Here is a 9,482-nt window from a genome sequence, read left to right as displayed (position 1 = left end):
GATTACCGGTCAGGGAACTAGATCCCATGTGCTGCAACTGAGACCCAGCGCAGCCAAATAAATGCTTGAATGTGTTCGCGTGCTTGGTCGCTCAGGCATGTCCGACTCTTTGTGACTCTACGTACGAACTGGAGCCCGCCAGGCTCCTCTGTCCATGGGATTCTCCAGGCAAGAATACTGGGGATCTTCCCAACCCAGGGATCGAACCTGCATCTCCTGCATTGGCAGGCGGGTTCTTTGCCACTGAGCCACCAGGGAAATCCAAATGCATGAATTTAAAAAAAAAAAAAAAAAGACAAAGGTAAGATAGCACCTGGCACATACCAGGCCCTCAACAGCAGAGTGGCAGTGTGTGCCGAGGGGTGAGGAAGCCCATCTCTGCCCCAGGTCCCCCATCCCCCGAGACGTGCCACTTAACCGCAAGACTTCAGACAAGTCATTTCCCTGCCCAAACCTCTGCTTTCCCACACATAATGTGAAGATGACAGAAGATCCTTTTTCAAAAGACTGTCACCAGACAGGGACTTCCCTAGCGGTCCAGTGTCTGAGACTCTGAGCTCCCAATGCGCAGGGCCCACATTTGCTTCCTGATCGGGAAACTGGGTCCCATGTGCTGCAACCGAGAGTTCACACACCACAACTAAGACCTGGAGCAGCCACACAAATAAAATTTATTTATTTATTTATTTTTAAGAAAAGAGGCTGTCACAAGACAAAAACCAGATAGTGGGAAGAAAAAAACTAAGCAACTGCCCCCAAAGTGCTCAGCTTGGGTGGGACCGGCTGATGGGCCGCTTAAAGGGCATGATGGAGGTTGGGGTCTCTCCAAAACAGACGGAGATGAAGATTTAGTGCCATTGCCTCAGAGACAGCAGCTGTAGGGGAGCAGGGATGTGGCAGAAGGAAGGAAGGGAGCAGTCAGTAATTGATGAGATATCACTGGAGTACGCAACTTGCCCTGGAACTTGTCAACTTTAGCTCTCAAAATCCTGCACCCCAGGAACACTCAGTCCTGGGCACACTGGGATGGTTGGTCATTCTCATAATCAAGCAAATTTTCACTGCAGGCAGCTGGAGCTCAGTCCTGCAAGGGAGGCCTGGGAGATCAGAGTCATCCCACACCAGGGGTGAGAGAGCTGAGGTATTGATCCTCCAACTCCCTCCACTGGTCACTGGTTGAGGGCTACCCCCAAGGGACCTGAATTCCCTGGCAATTTGGGTAGAGCAGGTTCCACCCCTAAAGAGATATTAGGGACTTCCCTAATATCTGATCTGGTGGTTAAGAATCTGCCTTGCAATGCAGGGGACACAGGTTCGATCCCTGGTCAGGGTACTAAGATCCCACATGCCATGGGGCAGCAAAGCCAATGAGCCAGAACTACTGAGTACAAGCACTCTAGGGCCATGAGGAGAGATCCCACATGACACAGTGAAACTCCCTTGTGGGGCAACAAGATCCAGAGCAGCCAAATATAAATAAATATTTTTTAAAATAAAGAGATATGAGATGTTTGCTGGTGTGGCCCGAGGAGGGCATGGTAAGCCCCAGACAGAACCAACTACAGAGGGTTTGGGGGGAGGGGTCGTCAAGCCATGGGGTGATGGAAGTGAAGTGCATAAGGTCAGTGGGAAGAAAGGACCACGATGTGGAAGAACGATGGACAGAGAGAGGGTGTCTGTATTATTAATCCCTCTTTTACATAAGAAGAAACTTGGACCCAAAGAGGTAGTCATTTAACCATGTTTCCTAGAACTGCATGACCTCCGGAAATGGGACGCTCAGGGCTAAGATAGAAGACAGGACTTAGCTTCGACCAGAAGAGAACAACAGGCCTCCAAGTTCTCCATGTGGGACTGACAAGCACTAGCTTGGACATTGTGTAGCAGCTTCTTAGTCTCTGTAACAGAGTAATTAGAGAGTAATAGAGTAAATAAAGCCCCAGGGAGTTAAAGAACTACTGAACTGATCCTAGCCACAAGGACGTGACAATGAGGCCCAAACTATTAATATGTGAGCTTCTGGCAGGAAACTTAAAGATGCAAAGGAATAGAGAATCAAGCCAAACGGACGAATACAAACCAGGGTATTTATTAACTCATGAACAGAAATGTTGAAGGGGTGTCCTTCAGGCATAGCTGGGTCCAGATGTTAGGGGAAGCACACTGATTGAAACCGCCCACCCTGGCCAGGCACCATAGTAACCATTTGCTTGAGTTGTTTTATGACAGGAGATCCTGATAAGGAATATGGAACTAATAAGCCACCACCAACCAGAAGAGTTCGGGAAAGGTCGAAAGGAGACACTATGTGTCCGTCCACTTCCCAGCATCCCTCTCACTAGCATCCATGTTGGCTGAGCGATGCGTGCACCACCAGGAAAGACCCTGAATTAGAATGATTGGCCAAAGACCACCCGGAAACTAATCCCATCACCATAAAACCCGAGACTGTGAGCCACGTGGCAGAGCTGTTCTCCTGGGTTCCCTTACCCTACTGCTCTCCACCTGGGTGCCCTTTCCAATAAAATCTCTTGCTTTGTCAGCACGTGTCTTCTCGGACAATTCTTTTCCCAGTGTTAGACAAGAGCCCACTCTTGAGACCCTGTAAGGGGGTGGGGGCCTCCCCCTTCCTACAACAACTGGCAACCACGAAGGGACACCCCCATTTTTACTGGGGCTGACATCCAGACCACTCGGGGTACCCCAGGACCAGCTCGCCTGCCGACGGATCTGACCCAGCAGCCGCAATTGGGACTCGGTTGTCCCTAGTCTCCTCCTGACGTGGACAACTGGCCAGGGTGCCCTGACCGGGTAAGGAACAACAGATTTTGTTGACCCCTTTTATCTCACCCCTCCTTTCAACCTATCCTATCCCATCCTATTTTTCCTGTCCCCCGGTCCTGGATGCAAGAATCTGGTCAAAGGGCCTCCGCCTGAGCTGATTGGAGACTGATCACCTCCTCTTGGCAGAGAACTTGAATTTTGGTTCTGGTAGGGCCAAGTTCCAGTCCTCCCTTCTCTGGAGGCCCAGGGAAAAGTCCCATAATGCCTGGGTATCTGCAGGTGGCAGGAGACGTCTGTAAGTCCCCCCCTTTTTTTTCTTCTTTCTCTCCCCGACTGTTAGACATTTTGTCTCTTCCTACTCCTTCTCTCTCAACCTGGCCTCTTTTCCTCTCTTTGAAGACCCAAGTTATTTCCATTTACTCTGTCTATCAATACTTGGACCTGAAGTTCTGGGTCTTTGCAAGAGACTTTCTGAGAGGCTATGCTCTCTGCTCCACGTCAATTGTGCTTTCTGTTCTTGGGGAGACAATCGGGGTTAGAAGCCCTCCATCAGGTGCTGTTTCTCTAAATTCAGCCATTTAATTGAGCATTTGGCTGAGTGTGTCCACGTGGAAGTGATTGACGGGGTTCAGTATAGTCGCACCTGATCTTGGGTGAAAATTAACACCCTAGACACATCCTTAGGGGTTAATTCTTCGGGCCCAGTCCTACAGCCCCTTGATTGTGCTTACTACTGAACATTTCCTTTGGCGCATATACAATCAGCCAATTTGGGACCAGGAGAGAGCTTACAATCTCTCTAGGGTTAGATATAGGGGCATCCACCCCAATACTGGTCCCCTGGGAACGAGATATAAACTATACCATCGCTAAAATGGGAAATAAGCCTAGCTTCCCTTTAGACACCCCGCTGGGTTATCTTTTGGCCCACTGGGAGGGATACCAACTGGAAGGGCTAAAAAAGAAAAAACTTATCAAATACTGTACTCAATACTGGCCTACTTACTCCCTGGGAGGAGGGGGAAAATGGCCCCAGTTGGGATCACTTGGATACAACACCATTCAGTCTATACCGCAAATGCGAGGGTAAATACAAGGAGGTTCCCTATGTCCAGGCCTTTATGGCCCTCTACCAGGATTCTGAAAAAAAGGGAAAATATAAGCTTGAGAACTTTGATAAATGCTCTTCCAAAATCCTTTTAGCAAGATCTGAAACAAATCTCCTTGACCATCTCTTGACCTCCTCTGCTTCAGCAGAGGTCATGGGAAAGGAGGCTCAGACACGCCCGGAAGTCTCGAGCCTGGACCCAGAAGTAAGGAGGTTAGACCCAGAAGTCACGAGGCTGGGCCCGGAAGTTATGAGATCTGAAGGGAAGTCACTCACAATCGCCTCGGCTCCTCCTCCATATGCCCCCTCCCCCATGGGGTTACAATCAGGAAGTAAGCTTTGTCCTCCACAGAAGGAAAGGTCATCCTCAGACAAAATCTGCCCTCTAAGAGAGATATCAGATGGGGAGGGGGCAATCATGCACGTTCATGTTCCGTTCTCTATGCAAGACATTACTCAGTGCAAGGAACAATTGGGCTCATATTCTGAGAACCCCCCAGAATTTAAGGATTAATTTGAGTGTTTTAGCCTTAACTTCTCCCTCATCTGGAGGGATATAATGGTCATCCTCACCTGGTGTTGTAATGATGAGGAAAAAGTTCGAATCCTAGATCAGGCTAGAAAAGTGGCTGATGAAAGACAGCGCGTAGATGTCAGTTTGGCCTCTGCCGAAGAGGCAATCCCCTCTACAGAGCCAGACTGGGATCCTAATACAAGGGCAGGAAAGGAATCCTTAAGACACCTCATTACTTGCCTACTACAGGGAATGAATGACCCAGGGTGTCCAAAAGGTTGTTAATTATAATAAGATAAAAGAGGTTACACAGGAAGAAAATGAAAATCCAGCTCTTTTTTTGGGCAGATTCACAGAAGCCTTTAAAAACTTTACCAAGACAGATCTAAAAAGTATGGAAGGAAGAGTCCTGTTGGCCCATTCCTTCATGACCCAGGCAGCCCCAGACATAAGGAGAAAATTACAAAAACTAGGAAAAGGACCAGAGACCCCAATTTCCGATTTGGTGGAGGAGGCAAATAGGGTGTTTTTGAACAGGGACTGGGAGGAGGAAGCAAAAAGGGAGCAAAAGGAAACCCGAAAAGATAGGAGAATAGAGAGGCAGACCCAGGCCTTGGCCCAACAACAGGCTAAAATCCTGGCCTTGATTCATCCTGCCACTATGCGAAAGTCCGGGGAGAGCAAAGAAGAAAAAAGGATCTTAACAATCCACCGCGGCTGAGACGCACCCAGTGTACCTAGTGCAAAGAGGGTGGGCATTGGAAAAGGGAGTGCCCATATTGCCCTAAGGGAAGGCGTATGGAGACCCCTACACCTGCTCCCTCTGTGTTAGTCCTGGGCCACCGGAACTGATGGTGCCCAGCGGCTCGAGAAACCCCCGCAAATGGTGAGGTCCAGATCACTCCTCTCGACTGCTGGGTGACTCTACAAACAGAAGGTAAGGATGTGAACTTTCTTTTAGACACGGGGGCTGCCTTCTCTGTTCTTCCTTTCCACTTAGGACCTTTAGACTCCCAGACTAAAATGGTGATAGGGGTAGATGGAAAACCCCAAAGCCGAAATTTTACTAAGCCCCTCCATTGTAAGGTGGGCAATTGGCAAGGAACCCACCCCTTCTTATACATCCCTGGTACTGGGGAGAGACCTTCTTTGCCCCCTCTGGACCAGAGTGACTTGGGGAAAGCTAAAAGTCGATAATTTCCTTTGCGTAGTGTCTGAATGTTTACGGTCAGATGTAGAAAAGGAGGAGTCTGTCCCTTTCTTAGATGATGTCAATTCCCAGGTGTGGGATGTCTCCAGCCCTGGTCTAGCCATAAATGTTCCACCGGTAAAGATTCTTCTGAGGCCAAATGCTCCTACCCCTGGAAAAGACAATATCCCGTAAAACCAGAAGCTCTTGAGGGTCTTAGACCATAAATTAACAAATACCGAGATATGGGAATTCTAATTACCTGTGAGTCTCCCTACAATACTCCAATCTTGCCTGTTAAAAAAACAGATGGATCTTATCAATTCGTCCAGGATCTAAGAGCTGTTCTCCTGGGTTCCCTTATCCTACTGCTCTCCACCCGGGTGCCCTTTCCAATAAAAGCTCTTGCTTTGTCAGGACGTGTCTCCTCGGACAATTCTTTTCCGAGTGTTAGACAAGAGCCCACTCTTGGGGCCCTGTAGGGGGCCCTCCCCCTTCCTACAACACAGAGGCTCAAATGACATCTTCAGTATGGAAACTCTGTCTACCTCTCAGCTCTACCAGCAGGCTTCTCTGTGTGGTGCCAAGATATCCCCAGCTTTAGTCCAGCTGAAAGCCCCAAGGTTACACGTCATTGGCCTAGCATTGGTCACATGTCCATCTGGAATCAGTCCCTGTGGCTAGACAGATGGAATGTGATGATTGGTGGGGAACATAACCACCACTCTTGTAAATGACCCACAGGCCTTATCTTCCTGCAACAAACCCCCTTCTCTGCACTGTGCCGTGCCCAGCCCGGTTCAGCCCATCCCAGCTCTGCCCTGCCCAAGAGGAAGTTCTACAGGGGTGGTAAAGGAGTATGGTCTACCAATGTGGAGCCTGGCAGAATCAAAATGCATGTAGGATTGTGTCTGTATGTGTGGGGATGTTTGCATGAGGAGGGGGTGTTGGTGTCTCTTGGTTTTCCTGGGGCTGTGATCTCAGAGTAAGGACGACTGTGGAATCAGGGGGACAAAAGATAGCTGCAGGAACACCGTGGGAGCTAGGGCAGCAATCTGATCTCATTTTGTTTTTCAACATTTTTTTTTAATTAAAAAATTATTTATTTATTATTTGGCTGTGCCAGGTCTCAGGGGCAGTACTCAAGATCTCTAGCTGCAGCATACAGGATCCTTTAGTTGTGGCATGTGGGATCAAGTTCCCCAGCCAGGGATTGAATCCTGGCCCCCTGCCCTGGGAGCATAGAATCTTAGGCACTGGACCACGAGGAAAGTCTTGATCTGGTGTCATTTTGGGTTGGGGGGAAGAGGGGCAGGGTTGATGTGGGAGGGAGAAAGAAACGGATGGCAAATGTAGTTCCCGATGAGAAGAGAAAAAGGAGGGGTCTTAACTCAGTACCAGTTAATGATCCCAAGGCATACCTTGGGCCTGCCCCTCCTCATCCTCTAATGGCATCCAGTCTTAACTCACAGGCTAAGGCCAAACTCCTCAATCAGCCTTCATCTGATTGATAAGCCCCTCAGGATCTGGACCCAATCCATAAAACTAACTGGTACGTAACCAGGCCTTATGGCTGCCTGGAATAAAATACTACATTTCCCAGGCTCCCTTGCAGGTAGACAAGGCCTTGCTGTCGTGCTGTACTCAGTCGTGTCTGACTTTGTGACCCCATGGACTGCAGTCAGCCAGGCTCCTCTGCCCATGGGATTTTCCAGGCAAGAATACTGGAGTGGGTTGCCATTTCCTCCTCCACGGGATCTTCCCAACCAGGGATCAAACCCGTGTCTCTTGCATCTCCTGCATTGGCAGGTGGTTTATTAACCACTGCCACCTGGGAAGCCCTAGATATGGCCATATGACTATGTAAGCAGGAGTGATATGTATAACTTTGAGGAAAGGAGGGTGCCTTATTTTCTGATGGAACATAGACGTGATGGCTGGAATGCCATCAGCTATCTCGGGCCATGACACTGCCTTGGGACTAGAAGCCTCGAATGGTGGAGCAACAAGATATTGTAGAAGGAAACTGAATCTCACATACCATGGAAGACTGTGCTGTCCATGAATTGACCAATGTTTTAATCCCCTCCTATTGGCCCTGTTGCAGAAAGAGGGATCACATGCCCTAAATAGTGCAAACACATGAGAGCCCAACACATGATACCCAACAGGATAGATGAGGTCATCCTCAGTTAATTGGTCACACACACTCACGGGCCGGAAGTGGAGGAAGACACTGAGCCACCAGGTGGGGGTGCACTCAGGAGCAGAGTCAAGAAGCAGGGGCTGCAAGGAGACAACCTTGGTAGTGACAGAAGAGTGGGCTAACCTCTGGTTCCCTTTCGAGGATGTGATTGGCTTGTCTGAATAATTTCTGACTTCCGGAGAGGTAAAACGCCTTAGGTCAAGGACCAGATGGGGGACGGCTGCTCTGGCTGATAGAGAAACGAGTCAGGTGGTTGGGGTGGGGGTGCATATCTGACAAAAGTGGAGAAATTTACACTGAAGTCTTAGAGGGGGGCCCTGTGAGGGTCAAGGAGGTCAAAACAGCCCATGGAATTTCAGGCCTTTCCACCTAAGCAACACCAGTTATCTTGACCAGGAGGGAAAAATAGATATCTCTCTTGGTTAGCCATTTTTATTTTGGATTTTAAATTTTCTTTATATTTCTAATTTTTATTTTTTCTCCCTCCCAACCCCCCACCCCTTTTGGCAGGGAGGAAGGGACGCAACCTGCGATTTGCGGCATCTTAGGTCTCCGACCAGGGATGGAGTCTGTACTACCTGCGGTGGAAGTGCAGAGTCCTAACCACTGGACCACCAGGGTCTAACATTTCCTCTGAGGTTCTACGTTGGTTGCATTTCACAAGTTTTTATATGTAATGTTTTTATTATCATTTAGCTTTGTGTTCTTGAAATTCCATATATATGTGTGTGTGTGTGTATATATATATTTTTTTGTTTGTTTGTTTGTTTCACAGGTGACTTAGAATTGTGTCCCCTACCCACCTACCCATCCTTTTTTTAAAAAAAATATTTATTTATTTGGCTGCACAGCATGTGGAACCTTAATTCCCAACCAGGGCTTGAACTTGCACCCCTGCACTGGAAGTACAGCATCTTAACCACTGGACTGCCAGGGAAGTCCCCCCACCCACACTTTTACTAACTGAACCGAATCCTAGTGGACACAGGAGATACCCACAGAGGTGAGAATTGGAGACATAGCATGGATGCTGTTCGCCAAGAAGAACACGTAGAAGGAGAAGAGAAGGGAGTCAAAGGGAGGACCTTGAAGGATGCTTAGGTTTGAGGTGTGGGTGAAAGAGAAGCCCTTGACGGCCATGGAGAAGGAGGGTCAGAAAGGAACTGAAAGTATCTGGTAAAACGGAAGATGTTGGACTTCCCTGATGGTCCAGTGATAAAAGAATCTGCCTGCCAATGCAGGGGACATGGGTTCGATCCCTGGTCCAGGAAGATCCCACTTGCTGTGGGATAATTAAGCCTGTGCTCTAGGGCCCGAGAGCCACAATTACCGCACCCACGTGCCACAACTACTGAAGCCTGTGTACCCTAAAGCCCATGCTCTCCAACAAGAGGAGCCCCCACAGTGAGAAGCCCATGAAATGTAACTAGAGAAAGCCTGAGTGCAGCAATGAAGACCCAGCACAAAGATAAATAATGTAATTAATTAATTAAAAAAAAAACCTGAAGATGTGCCTGCTGTGTACTGGTTGGTGATGGTTCATTGTATGTGTCAAATATAAAATCACATGATAACATTTTATTGGGTCACGGGACACCCAGATTAAATATTCTTCCTGCGCACATCTGTGAGGGTGTTTCCAGAGGACATTAGTGTTGGAATCAGTGGACTCAGTAAACCT

General features: G+C 48.4%; 1 long non-coding RNA gene across 2 annotated transcripts; it reads left to right on the top strand.

Moving 5' to 3' along the window:
- The first annotated feature begins 2,335 nt into the window (after nucleotides 1-2,335).
- On the top strand, nucleotides 2,336-9,277 carry LOC129641991 (uncharacterized). Of its 2 annotated transcripts, none has more exons than XR_008709512.1 (4): nucleotides 2,336-2,811; nucleotides 6,340-6,494; nucleotides 8,312-8,474; nucleotides 8,577-9,277. It is a non-coding gene; the product is annotated as an uncharacterized LOC129641991 (long non-coding RNA). The 2 variants fall into 2 exon arrangements; XR_008709514.1 differs by lacking the exon at nucleotides 2,336-2,811 and adding an exon at nucleotides 3,616-5,343.
- Nucleotides 9,278-9,482: the final 205 nt, after the last annotated feature.

Source organism: Bubalus kerabau, chromosome 1 (genome assembly GCF_029407905.1).
Source record: "Bubalus kerabau isolate K-KA32 ecotype Philippines breed swamp buffalo chromosome 1, PCC_UOA_SB_1v2, whole genome shotgun sequence".
NCBI lineage: Eukaryota > Metazoa > Chordata > Mammalia > Artiodactyla > Bovidae > Bubalus > Bubalus kerabau.
Note: the sequence above shows the minus strand (reverse complement) of the source record. Positions and strands in the feature narration are given on the sequence as shown.